Genomic DNA, 15,310 nt, shown 5'->3' on the forward strand with positions numbered 1-15,310 from the left:
CCTGCCCACACTGCCAAAAACACCAAAAGTTGGTTAAATGACCATGGTGTTGGTGTGCTTGACTGGGCGGCAAACTCACCAGACCTGAACCCCATAGATTCTCTATGGGGTATTGTCAAGAGGAAAATGAGAAAGGAGAGACCAAAATATGCAGATGAGCTGAAGGCCACTGTCAAAGAAACCTGGGCTTCCATACCACCTCAGCAGTGCCACAGACTGATCACCTCCATGCCACGCCAAATTGAGGCAGTAATTAAAGCAAAAGGAGCCCCTACTAAGTATCGAGTACATATACAGTAAAAACATACTTTCCAGAAGGCCAACAATTCACTAAAAATGTTTTTTATAGGTCTTATGAGGTATTCTAATTTATTGAGATAGTGAATTGGTGGGTTTTTGTTAAATGTGAGCAAAATCATCACAATTAAAAGACCCAACAGCTTAAACTATTTCAGTCTGTGTGTACTGAATGTATATGACACACGAGTTTCACTATTTAAGTTGAATTACCGAAATAAATTGACTTTTCCACAATATTCCAATTTATTGAGCTGCACCTGTATAAACAGGCGCAAATGGTAATAGAAACAGAAGAATGTCTGTTACATCAGTCCTGCTGAGCACACATTCTTTTTGAAGTATGTAGTTTTTTCTTTTGGGCTCCTCTGTTTGCTTTTGTACACCAAACACTTCCAGTATGCGAGTGATCAGGCACCTTATACAGACACGAGCCCCAATCTTGTTCGAGGTGCACGAGATGCTACGCCCTGCATATGCTACACTTTTGGTCTATGCCACTGTGTGCATAACTTGGACTGTCGTGCCTCTAAATCTGACCAGCACAGAATCAGATATTTCAAAGCCGATCACACTGAAAACTGGCAATTTCCAATCTCCGCCAACTGATCAGTGCATCACTACATGCATTATGCTGCTGAGCCTTGTGCGTGACTTGTGTCACATTGAATGGAGTATAGAATTTCCTGTTATAGGTTAATCCTCTTCAGCGGCTCACAGATATTTGTATCATTGCATCTCACAAAGTCTGAACATTTTTTTGCTTTAAGACCACAACCATCATCCCCCTTCCCAAGAAGAGCCCGGTCACCTGCCTCAACAACTACAGGCCAGTGGTACTCACCCCAATCATTATGAAGTGTTTTGAGAGAGTAGTGCTGGCCCGCATTCAGAGCAGTATCCCGGGCACCCTGGACCCCCTGCAGTATGCCTACCTGCCCAACAGGGCCGGGAAAGCAAATATATGTTTCTGCTTCAAGGAGAAAAACCAGTGTGCCTTTAGTGTCATGAGGCAGTGTCGGTGGTGGAGTACAATATGCGTCAGCATTTTGAGCCCAAAAACGGAGCTAAGTATGCTAAATTTAGCCTTCAAGAAAAACAACAAATTGTCAAAGAATTAAAAGACAGACTGCAATTGCAGCAGGAAATGTTCAAAAAAGCTACAGCAAACAATGATGCATTACTTTGTATGTGTAGCAATATTCTTATTTTGCTTGATGTTATTGTTGAAGAAAAATATTTTTAATTGCATTTTTCAAATGTATTTTATTGAGGAAAAAGCTGTTGCAGTCTGTTCAAATTCATATATCTAGTTAAACCACTGACTGTTCAATAAATGTTAATCCTATTTGGCCCGCAACTTAGACTGTGGTTTAATTTTCAGCCCTTTGTGTGATTGAGTTTGACACCCCTGGTCTAGAGTGTGAATCAGTGTGCAACAGCTCAGCTGTTTGCGTGCAGAAAAACATTCAAGTCTACAAAGTGATGCAGGACTTGTCCTACAAAAGAAACAATAAAAACAATCACACACCCTCTAATGGCCCATTAAGTGCAAAAGCATGCTAGGCTATGCCTTGTTTAATAAATGGGTGAACACAATAGGGTACATTGTGCTGCAAATATTAATGTGTGACAGTGCACATTTAGCTTTAAAACATAGCAGCAGCAGTGAAACACATTGGCCTGTTTATAGAGAGTCTGATCTAGTATCAATGATTTTGGTGATTTGTAGTTGGAAAAGCATCAAAGTTAATACAGCTGCACATTTTTAGGTCTCTAGCTACATTTACAATTCTTGCTCTGTCTTATTTAGTAAACATTTTTAAACAATCACTGAATGCTGTTAAAATAAGTGACGATTAGATGCAAATTAAACAGTACTGCTGTATTCAGGGTGTAAATTATTTTTGGGGGGAGTCTATTTTCAGCCAGCTGGCCATTTAGAACATTTATGTTAACAAGGCTAATAATAGTACATCAAGCATGGAGTTACAGCTGCTGTGCCACCGTAAATTACATACAGCCCATTCAGAATAGGGTTGTTAATAAAGTCAAATCAAAGGAGTGTTCACATTTTCAGAGTAAGACAGAGACTGACTAAAAGAGGATAACCAAGACCCACTCTAACTCTGCATTCAAGCAGAATAGTATATTTACAAAACAAGAGACGGCCACAATTAGGAGAATGCGACTCTTTGTATCCGTGTTTGGGCATTATCCCCAGATTCTGTTTGAAAATCCCCTGATTCATTCATTTGTTGAGCTGAAGAAACGGTGTATAATTAGTGAAAAATGTGTAATACAAATTTTTGGTTACTCATGCCTTTTCATAAATTCGACATTACATTTGACACTACAGTTGGAAAAGCATCAAAGTAGCTACTTTGTTTCTTTTTTTTAAGATTTTTGCTCAATTTCATTTACATTTTTAAGTGTAGTGAATTTAAACAAATCACTGAATGATGTAAAACAGATTAAGATTACGCATAGGCTATATGCAAACATTTAAACTGCATTTAGTCCAGTTTATAACATTCAGTATTCTTTTTGCTTTCCTTTTATTTTTTCATTATTTTACTTTTGAGTATTTTTATTTATCATCGCTCATGGTTTAGATTGAGCAAAACTTAAAAGTGACTTTAACTTCAACTTTAGAGCAGAACTCAAAAGAGAACTGCACTCGAGCTTCTGGTCTAACAGCATTGCACTCTGTACCTTTGGTCTACTCCCCAGTCAGCTTTAACCCACTGCTGTTAGTGTAGGAAAATACAGTGCTACATTCATTCAAGCATTAATGCTGCATGAGAATATAATCTAAAAATCAAATATGTTAACTACAAAACATATCTGTATTTGCAGTTTAGCTGCATAGGCTGTATAGGAATGTAATTTTTAGAGGAGTGTCTTTTTGGCCAGGACTGGTGCTGAAATGCAGAAAAAATTTAGAAGTACCACTCAGGAGAGCATCAAAGAGTAACAGAGCCTGAGAGTGACTTTTTTCTATAGCATAGAACTGACAACCTTGATTTAACAATAAAAAAAATATAGACAAAATGCAATAACCTCCAGTGGCCTGATGACTGAAAGGGTATATAAGGTCTGAGCATGTAAGCAAAGCAAAATAGTAGTTATTACTGTGACAGACACAGACCTTGATTAATATGTAGGTAGCCACTGCCAACCAAGCGCCTTAGCTCTGTCCGGTGGTCCTGCTATATTCATCCACCAGCAGTTCTGGACATTAACAGAAGGATCAAATTATCAGTGGCCTCTGCAGTAAACCACAAGACACACTGCTCCACCTGGTGGATACGTACAACACTATGGGCGGCTTGAACACATGGTGCTTAGGGGTGTTAACAAGGCGGTGGTGCAATTACTGTGTCATCACATAGGATACAGGGTAGGAGCAGGGGCTGTGTGTGGACCTGTCATGGACAGCATGGTTCTAGTCAGCAGTTTAAGATGGCTGCATGTGTAGCTGCTTCTAATAGAGAATATGTATGACATGAAGTTGCAAATGGCACTGGCATTCTCTGCCTGTGGTCTTTTGATTGTGGATGAAGAAAGGGGGTCGTGGAGGCATAAACAAGGAGAAACCACACAGCGACAGGCTGAAAGGGCATTTCCGAACCGTTCTCTTCTCGGGCATTGATTCGCTTAACTGAACAGCCAATCAAGAGTGGTCTCTCTCGGCAAGGATGGATTAAACCAAAGGCTAACATGGGCTTAAGCCCAGGGTCCCAGGAAATACAGGACCCCAAATTTTAGGCTTGGTCAAATACAATATTTACAGTATAAACGGTCCCTTGTATTCACTATTTTAATATGTTTTACTTTGCCATTTGTCTTGCTATTAATTTGCTTTGATTGGTTTACAAGTGTCCAGTGGGAGTTAATAATAATAATAATAATACTTTATTTGTATAGCGCTTTACAACTCCATATGAGCAGAGAGCGCTACACAAAACAACAAGTAGAAAATAAATAACCAACAACATAGCAATAAGACCAAAAACAAGAAAAATAAAAACACGAAAGGCTTCCATATCAAATATAAGTATAAAACAGCAAGCTAAAAGACATCAACATGATGCCATTGGAACAGATTAAGCACAAAAAGCCTGTCTAAAAAGATAAGTTTTTAGTTTGGACTTAAAAAACGATAACTCAGTTATGAACCGTTAACTCCGGCGGTAAGGAGTTCCAGAGCCAGGGGCCGTATACGGCAAATGAGCGATCACCCCACTTTTTGTACTTAGTCCGCGGGACAACCAAGGACATGTGCTCTGAAGAACGCAGTGCCCTAAGTGGAGTACGAATGGACAGAAGATCGGACTGATATAGTGGAGCGAGGCCGTTAATAGACTTGAATACAAATAATAACACCTTGAAATCAATTCTGGACTGCACTGGCAGCCAGTCTCCACTGGCAGGGAGGGTTGTAAAGTGTCAGAAGTCAATTGTCAGTCTCTTCAATCACCAGTTTTCTAAACATCATGGTGGACAACAAGCGTGACAGCAGTGGAAAAAGCAAAAATAGAAGGAGGAAGGTGACCAGGAGAACCTTTGAATAATTCCACATTTGATGGTATATTTTAAATCAGTCACAGCACGTGAGGATAAAGGTGGAGATGATGCAGAGGTGAATGTGGCCAAAGAGGAATATGTGCAGCTAGACGAAACCATGGCTAGTGAAGTGTACATGACCGCTAGCTGGATAATTGTGGATGCCTGCTACACCATGGATTCTGCTCTCTGGGGACAGGTGGATGAGCCTGTGAATAATGGGCTCGTCAGGGGACAAAGGTATGCCAGAACAAGGATGCTGATTTCAAAGCCTCAGAAAGAATCATTAAAGAGCAGAGGCTATTTTTTTCACAGTTTACTTTCAAAGAAGGCTCCTAAATGGTGAGTGTGTACTTCGGGAATGGCTGTTTTGTTCCCCATCTACTGGTTCTGTCTTCTTCTTTGCTTGATGCCTTTTAGGTGATGACACAGTGAGTCATCTTTTGAACTGGCTATAGTGAATAGAGCCATGCCAAAGATTGATTAGCTGAGCACAAAAACAGCGATAGTCACAGAAAAACCATTATGTGTTACATCAAATGATGGACAAATTGACAGAGAGCTGAAATAAACTATTTGAATCAGAATGTACATAGTGGACTGAAGTTTTGAAAAGAGTGGTTGGTGGCAGTTGTGACATTTATGGCTAAATGTGGACTGGCTTTCCGAGGAACTAGGGTTGTGACAAGATCTCTTGCGATGAGAACTCGTGATATTAAAACATTACGATATTTCTCATCAAGGCAAAAGCTGTCTTGCAGTATCAGCACTTAACAGAACCGGAGCAGCAGCCAGTATGATAGAGTGAGACGACAAAGTGATGGTACATTCACGTTAGTCCAGCAAAAATGCAACTCCCTGCTATGTTTTATCACAAGGGGTTGTATTGGTCGTGGGGTGAAGGATCGCAGGGAGAGTGTTGTAGATATGGTCATGTTGTGACGAATCGACATGATTGGCTTCATTCACATTTCCAGCCTGTGAGTTTTCATTGCCATTGGTTAGCCATATTGCTAATGTAGCCTACTCTACCCTAGTACCAATTCTACCATCAGTGTGTCAGCACTGATAGATAAAAAACACAGTTTAACATTCAAATGAAAATACATGTTGTATGGTACAGTGCATTAATTGTGGCTCAAATTCAACCGTGAATAGCAGCTCATGTTCATGCTAACAAGATAAACTGAATAAGACAATTCATACTCAGAAAGTAGAACTGACATTCATTACAAGCTGATTAGTTCATTCAAAATGCACTTGCATTGTCTTGCATCTTGTGACATTCAGTTGAATAAAAGACTTTTTCCAGTCACATATTTCACCATTGAAAATTTCTTAACAAATAGTGTTAAAATATCATCTCACTATGGTGTACTGTCTCATGAGTTAAGTGTATTGTCACACCCCTACGAGACACCAGTGAAACCTTTGGCAGACCTGACAATGGTAACTACATAGGAATATTAAAACTGATCAATGAGTTTGACCCTTTTTCAAGTCACATATTGAAAAATACAGCAATGCAGAAAAAGAAAACCATAAAACACACCTTCCAAAAGGAAAGGACCTAACTAAATAGATAATTTTTATTTATTGGCATATGATGGTCTTTTTAACAGAAACCCCAGCCCCCTTAACAATCAAATAAATAAGGATTACATTAATAATCTTTCCTTATATGGACTGGTATAGTGCGTACACTTAAGATGAGGTCATGAAGCAGAAATCACTTATTCACATTTGCATTTGTGTGCTGCAGAAGTGGCTTTTTTATCTTTTTGTGCTAAAGAGGCTCTGCCTGTAATTCTCTTGATGTAGCATTTCTGTGCAGAGTAGCTCCATATCCTTCTTAAGGTAGGGCCCAAGCAATTACTCATGCCCAGGGGCCCCTGTCATCCTTGATTCAGTCCTGTCTCTCACCGACAAGGCCCACCGCAGATAAGCTGCCTACAGGGTGCGACTAGTGCCAATGGTGTGAAACACACCGTGAAGACAAGGGTGACAGACACTTACTGATGGCCCGACAGTGGTCAACAGCCGACAGTCAGCCTGGTGTGACAGGGCTTAAGGGTCATCTCAAAATTTAAAACAACTCATAGGTAAAAATAAGACTTTTTAAGATGTTTTATTTCCTTGATTTTTTTTTTTTAATTTTTATCAAATGTAATACTTTTTAAGGATTTGTAGTAGCCCTGAATGTTGGGGGATTAGTTTACCCTGCTTGCTGTTCAGATTCTTAAAGCACTACCTCCCAGAGAAGAGCTTTTACTGCCAAAACGTAACTGAAGAACCATTTGGTACAAACAGTAATTCCTTGACATAGATAATTCTGACTGAAACTCTACTTTTGTACTGAAGAAATTTATGAGGAATTCATCCAGCTGGATACATTTTATGAAGAGACAAAACAGCCATTAAATCCCATAGACAGAGAGGGAGAGCCTAAGCACTGCTGGAGGCTATCATCCTCTGCTCTTTTCTCCCATCATCCAATCTGTATGTCCCCAAATCAACAAGAAATGTACATCAGAATCTGTGTGGAAAGGATTTTTTTTCCCTTTCTTTCTTTTCGCCCACTGACTGTTATGATTCAACTCAGCCTTTAGAACTGGGTTGAGAAGAGAAGAGGAGAGAAGAGCGTGGGCTTAACCTGCTTCTCCTTGTCTCTGTCTCTTTATCTCAGTACCTGCATCCCTTCTGCAAAGTGCTGCTCTCTTTTACTCAGAAATTAAATCCTAGGTTTGTACATGCCTAAGAAGCATACAATAGACAGACAGATAGGAAAAACTCAGTGGTGGGATGTGTGAAGGAGATGGGGACTGAGATGACCAGCTGACTGTGAAAGAAGTGTGAATCATATCTTTTACACCTAGCTTTTCCTGCCATTCCACACAAACTAAGGTAGAGTGATTACTTTAGACTGCATTTCTTATGGTTATTTTTCCAGCATTTCTGCTTCAATACATAATTCACATTACAGTATGGTACATGTTTCAAATAAATTAAGGGGTTAAACAATGATTAAATTCTTGAATTCTCATACAGTACAACCAAGGTAGCTAGCTAAGTTGTGCCAATTGCAGCTGAAGGTTGGTGCACATATCTGTGTTCTGGTCACAGAGTACAGACTGTAAGTAGACAGTGATCCATGTAATAACTAACAGAATACCTGACAAGGAGCACTGAGGCTAATGCTGCATGTTGGCTTTAATTAAATTTGTTTCCCAGTAACATCCAGGGTTATTTGGATTTGTCCAAGAGATGGCACCCTAAATCAGACAGTACTACACACTCTGTCAGTCATCATGGGTCTGCCAACCAGCCTTTCCTGGCTTTGGCCATCAGTGCTTTAGGAGATTCATGATAAATCACAGTGCCCTCCATACTACCTAGTCAAAACTAGAAAACAAAAGGTGCAGCAACACTTGCAGTGTATGGAGCAACATTAATGTACAAACCAACATGTGTCATTTATTTTATTATATATTCATTTAAAAAATCAAATTTAATACTTTTTAAAACTTTTAGGGTCTGCGGGAACCCTGGCTCCTGGTGGGGGATGAAACCACACAGAGACCGAATAAAAACTGTATTGCAGGTGGAACGTAATGTGTCCGCTCCCGGTGGAAATAAATCACAATAAATCCTCTCTTACCCTTACCTCCTCACCTGTTGTCTGCATTTGGGTTTGCTTCTACAAAAAAATAACAATTTCTCCCTACTACTGACTGTAACAATATTAGGTTGTGTTTTGTGGTTTCACTGTTATCCAGTGTTGGTAAACAGTACTGCGAACAAAAGACCAGACAGCAGAATAAGTGGAGGAAAGCTAACCTTTGAGTAACCCTAATCCATGTTTAGACTGATAGCAGCTACTAAGCATAAAGCTAACTACACATAATAATCCAAGCTGATAAATACCTTCTTTGCTACACATTGCCAGAGAGCTCCAGGGAAGTAATGGCTCACTGGACACTCAGTGTTCTACTTAGACTTGTTCACATGTAAAGTGCCATCTATGAGAAATTCAAGAAAAGAAGTTGATTCCTCCCAACCTAAAGAATTAGTTGTAGGGGTAAAGTTCATGTCACCCTGGGAGAAGGTTTGAACATGAATGTTTTCCTTAGATTATTACACACCATTTTCTGTTGAATGATACCAAAGACATGATACTAGAGAAACCAAAACTGACCCTGCATGAAGAAGGCATCTTTACCTCTATATCAATGCCAGGTGGCATAATGCACATTCTGCTGGTTTGGGTCCATGTGCTCTTTAACATACTGTAGAATGCACTTTTCCTAACTAATAACCATGATGAAGGAGACATATTACAAGGTAGATTTATTTCTTCTTAGTAGACAGACTGCAGTTTTTGAAGTGCATTTTCTGTGGATTAAATAAAACCTTGATGGAAAGTAGCAACACTAAAATGAAATATAGTCAAATAAGAGAGTTAGTGAGTGTAGGTTCCTGTTCACTCACCTCCTTTAGATCCCCATTCCTGTAGAGTTGTTGCTAACTGGAAGGGACTGACATCTCTGTTTCGATGGCCTCACTTTAACCCGAGGTTGTCTGGGAAATGACAATGTACACACACACACAGAAATAGACACACAGTTACAACATAGAATAAGTTACATGTGTGAAATATTGGTTCTCAGTAGATCCAGGCCTCTTACTCTCAAACTTCCAGACCTTTGTCTGGTCAGGCTCATGCAAGTGTATGAAAATATCAAGATAAAAGAAATATCAGGATTTCAAGACCTTTAGCTGTCCTCAGGCAGCCATTTGATGAAAAATTGTCACCTATACAGAAGAAGTCTCTGTGGTGCTCTTTACTCATTCTAATAACAGACTAAATGAGCTGTCTGACAACCCATACTCAAAAGTAAAAAATGTTGCATGAGAGTTCGAGTGGAAAGATGTGGTCTCTGGTGTGTGTACTCTGCATGTTTGTAATATCTTTGCATTCTCTCCTAATGGTGTGCTAAACTAAAGATAGATTCTAAAGAATATGTGATGCTCACCTTACAGCAGACTATGTGAAATATGATGTTGAGACTCAAAACTCTGATTCTGGGCACTACACTGCAAGATGTCTAACCACAGTAGCATCATGGTTACAGTCGAAGCTAATATGAAAGAACACGTCTTTATCCACTTGAGTTAAGTAGGCACATTCTAATCCTGGGTGAGTATAAGCCTGTGTTTTCTGTACCATGTTTGGCACTATTTCTGTTACATCACAGGGCTTAAGAGGTCTGCAAAGAAAACATCCTAGGAGGAGGCCAAAAAGAAAAGCACAAACTTTTAGCCATTTTACTTTTTACAGCTGACGGGCAGTGATAATTTGCTCTCAGCAGCTATTTCTCCTTTTGCTGTTGGTCACGTCACCATTCTGATGACACACTGGCCAGTGTGATGCTGCCAAAGCTCGGTTATCCTCATCTAAAGAGAGTATAAAAATGCCTATATTAAGGCCTCATTTCAATTGATTCTGTCACCAAAATGTGATATCTTGTCTCTGCCATGGTGTTATGTTACAGTCTTTCTACTAACCTCGGACCATGGACCTGACACAATAATTATTATATCGAATTATTGAACAATATAAACATGACTGACAATTTTTGCTGACCTTGATATTTCCCATTGTGTTTACATGCATGTTTGTTTATATAAGAGTGAAAATCATCAACATTTTTACCAGTAGAAAAAATGTAGAAAAAAATAAAAAAATCAGCTGGACTTGGTTTTAGGTCGAAGACGTTTCACCTCTCATCCAAGAGGCTTCATCAGTTCTGCCCAACTGGCGTTGAGTCGGAGATACGTATTTATCCCCATTGGTGGTGTTTCAGTCCTTTGATGCCCAGCAATGTCCTCTAATGACTGAGTCTCTATAGCCCGGTATCAGTGAGCGTCAAGGACATAAAACATCTTAAAAAGTCTTATTTTTACCTATGAGTTGTAGATGGAAGACAAGTTGTGTCTTAGTCCACCACCCCTATTTAGTGAGGGGTGTTCTATTTTTACAAAAATAGCTTCCTTGACTCCTCTCAAACCAGCGATGTTCTCTGGAGAGGATCTGGACTTCACTGTCCTAGAAAGAGGACAGTGTCCTCTCCTCTCGACTGTGTTGAAGCTGTTTACCATGGCAAGCTAGCTGCATATTTTGTTTGCAGCTAATGTTTGATAGTTGGCTAATAGGTGTTTTAATAGGAGTTTTCCCCCCAGCAACTGCATAACGTTGCATCCAGTCAGAAGTTCTGGAAGAATAAGAATTGGCTTCAAAGCCAAATTCCATTGTTTAAAAACTGTGGCAATGAAAAGTGGTAAACCACTAACCTAAAAGTTAATCTAAAAAAACACCACCCCATCTTGTTTTCTGAGCTGCAAACAAAATATGCAGCTGAAGAAAAAGAGGGGTCTTCCCTACAGCTGGCTATCACAGATGTGATGCCTCACACAGCAAATATAAACATCACAGCATGAAATGATGCACTCTCACAGACAGTGTAACTTGCTATGTAGCCAATTTTGCTGATTAGGACTGGGCTGTCCCTATCCAAATACCTATGGACCCAACTGTATAGTATATATAAAGAAGGACAAAGCCACCTCAAGTCGATCGCCCATGGTGGCTGGTTGCAGTATAGGTAGTGTATTTGGGATGATTTGACAGCTTTTATTGGCGGTCTAATACTGTCACTCCACATCATTACAACTGCTCAGAATCCTGTTGCAAAATGCATCACAAAAGCAAGATGGCATCCACTGCTATATTTTTGTGGCGGGAAGTGGTGACACACCATTCATTTTACTATGTTGGCTATGGGTGGTACTGATAGTTTTTAGATCGATCCACCCCTAGTCAGAGCTAAAGATTTTCCTTTTCTCAGCTGAAGAAACAAGGGGTCTTGTGGAGCTCTGATAGTTACTAAAATCATATTAATGTCATTTTGAGACAGTCAGTGTGTGTTGTAGCTGAACTAGCAGTGCTACTACAAACAGGCGCTACATAGCCATAGCCCTGTTGATTATCATGGTTGACACTACTGTTCATCATAATATCTTGCTAAGCTCTTAATGCCCCTGAGATATCACTGGTCCATGTGTTGTGTTTACAGTCTCTTCTGAGTAATAAATCTCATCCATATAGTACAGTTTTTGGCTCTTATCTGGCTTGCTAATGCTAATGAAGTATATTGTCTCCATGTGTATACTTGTGTTAGACGTAGGCTGCAACTGTTTTTAGCCTATATTTGTTTACATTTTGGAACATTACGTATGCCCAATTAACTATTAACAGTGATTTTTTTTCTGCTAGATGGAGTGACAACTGACAATGAATTATTATAATACTTAGGAAGTTTTAAAAGTCCAGTGACTCTCAGGCAAGTTCTGAAGTGTTCCCATTTCTGCACTTTGTACATGCATACAATGAGTTCCTGTATATTATGGGTCACAACTTGGGCCCCGTTCTTTACCCAATATTTTTTAGGCTTTGGAACATTTAAGTACACTAAATTAATACTAATAAGTGATCTGTAAAGATCTTGTTTGTTTGCTTGTTTTTGTTTATTGTGCACAATAAAAATACAACTATAAAATATGTAATTACACATGACACTTATACAATACAAAATTATTATTCTAATATTCTCAGTTGTACATAAATTCAACATAACATGAATGTCCAGGGGAGACAAGAAGCTAAAAGCTTGTAAAAATCTCTCCTGACCCCTAATTTCCACCGGATGTGTCTACATTGTGTTCCATCTGCAACACGGTCAGTAGATCTGATCTCTGCCAGTCTAAATCAGTGGTTGCGATTCCAGGGACGTCCAGCTGTGTTCTGTCTCTGACGCATCTCCAATGCAGCTCTCCAAACTGCTTCACTAAAGATCGCATCTAATCCATTTTTGATGGATGCCGGTTCTAGGACACTTCTGACATGGTTCGAGCCACCAATCAGGTAGCGCTAGTTGGCTACTGCACAAGTCACATTAGAACATCAACCCGCACTGTATGTAAAATATACAAAATAATTATGAGGATGAATGTATTTTTAACACCTAAAACAAAGGCACAAAACTCTGTTTCATAATGACTGTAACCATTAAATTAAATGTAGTCTGTGTGTGTATGCTACAACACAGTTGGAAATAATAATAAACATAACTAAAACAGACAAAAAAGAATCCATTTAGCAACACAGCCTACTTAACCATTATAGAAGCTCAAAATGTAGTAAAATAGCCAGCACATAAAATCAGCACCACAACAAGCCACTCTGTAGACGCACCTGGTGGGGGATGGGTAAGTCTCATAAGTTGCATCCAGTGGAAATGAGAGGTTAACATAGAAATAAATAACAGAACAATTTAATTACATTAAATAAAAGCAAATACAAACAACAAAACCAATTAAAAATTATCAAGAGAAACAATAAAAGAAAAAGATAACAACAACTCTCCTTATGGTGTTAAAAGAAAGAAAGATTATTTTAAAGAAGAACCCAATACATATTCTTTGTGGTTGTCCAACAGTCAAAACTTTGGAGAACTGGGTAATTACAAAGGCTTGGTTAACATGTTAAAGAAAATGAGCAGTGAACAACATATAGATATGAATTCCACAGATTAGGTATCTAAATCTACATTTAGATACAGCCTAATTACTAGTAGAATATGAGTAAATATCAAGAAAAGAATAATAATAATAATAATTGTGATTATATAATATGTATGTAATACACTGATGATTTTAATTAAAGCAACAATACATAACTTGGCAGTTTTTCTCCCCCTACAATTGCTTTGTGTAATTGAGTTGTACCTAACTGTCGTAAATACTAGTTACGGTTTCACCCCTCGTCCTTGTGGGTGGCTGTGGCTCACGAGGTAGGGCAGTCGTCTCTTGACCAGCAAGTTGGTGGTTTGACTCCCGGTCTCCCCGCATGCCTAAGTGTCCCTGAGCAAGACACTGAACCCCGAATAACTCCCGGTGGCTTGACTAGTGCCGGTGCATGGCAGCCTGTTGTCATCGGTGTGTGAATGGGTGAATGGTGTATGATCTTCTGTAAAGCGCTTTGGCCAGTGCAACACACTGTGAGAAAGTGCTATATAAAATACGGTCCATTTACCATTTTATAGACAGCGGTTCATGTTAAATGAACCGTAAAAGACAATGAAAGAATGGTAAAGTGATATTACAGGATTTAATATTTACTGTGACATTGAAGCTGGAACAGTCATAACAAAAAGAATAATAAATAATGGCAGAGTCTTTAGTTTTACTGAAATACTGCTTGTATTTTCAGACAGTTTGCTTAGTGTTTGAATGTGGATGTGTGTAATGGATTGAATCATTGTTGGCAACATGATATAGGCTCATATTGCACATAAGTGGGCAGTGTAATTACAAGCTACTGCAACTGAGATGGGTTTGTTAGGCTGCAAACTTCTAAAGCTTGTTTGTTGTGACAGTAACTTTTTACATCTGGAAATAGAACTACAAATCTCCTTGAGACGGGGGATGACTATGACAGGGTTACTATGCTGAAGTATTTCATAAATAACATTAGCAGAGATGTACACATGGTTGTGCTGGTGTTATTGTTTTTGTGTTAGCAGCTAACGTAAGGACAGTAGCTATTACCAGTTAGTAACCCTGACAGGGTTACTGTTAGCTCTCACCAGTGAGTAAAAACCAGTCCAATATTTACTCTTGTCCAGTATCTTGCTGTCTCTTTGTCCTTTTCTTGGCCATTGCTGGACTGGTGATGCTGTAGTTCTGGGGGTGTGCTGCGTGTGTTTTACATGCCTTTGGTTGGACAGATCCCAGTGTCATCTACAAAAGTTTTCAGACAATGCTGCTATTGGGGTGGGGGTGGGGAATACAGGGGTGTTGTTACTGACTTTGTGGAGTGGTATGAGAAAAATCACCTGGTCCTGAACACCAGCAAGACAAAACAGATAGTGATTGACCCCCGGCAGAAATCACCATCACTCACGCCAGTGAGCTTGCAGGGCTCAGTCATTTAGATTGTGGACACCTTTAAATACCTGGGTGTCCACCTCAACAATAAACTGGATTGGACCAACAACACAGATGCCCTATACAGGAAGGGCCAGAGCCGCCTCCACTTGTTGAGGAGACTGAGGTCCTTTGGTGTGCACGGGGCATTCCTTCAGACATTTTACGATTCTGTGGTGGCATCTGCAGTTTTTTACGCTGTTGTGGTTTGGGCAGGAGGTAGCACGGTCAGGGACAGAAAGAAACTCAACAAGCTGGTTAAGAGAGCTGGTTCTGTCCTGGACTGCTCTCTGGATTTCGTCGAGGAGGTGGGGGACAGAAGGATGCTGGTAAAACTAACATCCATCATGCATAACCCCACCCATCCCCTGCACCACACAGTGGTGGCTCTGAACAGTTC

At 39.6% G+C, this 15,310-nt stretch overlaps 1 protein-coding gene across 4 annotated transcripts in view; it reads right to left on the bottom strand.

Moving 5' to 3' along the window:
• The window catches only part of LOC109951175 (disks large-associated protein 1-like), a 169,065-nt gene that overhangs the window by 132,676 nt on the left and 21,079 nt on the right, over positions 1–15,310 (bottom strand). For all 4 annotated transcript variants that reach the window (XM_020585495.1, XM_020585494.1, XM_020585496.1 and 1 more), the window contains exon 2: positions 9,355–9,444. The gene's annotated coding sequence lies outside the window, so the exon portion shown is untranslated. The remainder of the gene's footprint in view (positions 1–9,354; positions 9,445–15,310) is intronic.

Source organism: Monopterus albus, unplaced genomic scaffold (genome assembly GCF_001952655.1).
Source record: "Monopterus albus unplaced genomic scaffold, M_albus_1.0 scaffold367.1, whole genome shotgun sequence".
NCBI lineage: Eukaryota > Metazoa > Chordata > Actinopteri > Synbranchiformes > Synbranchidae > Monopterus > Monopterus albus.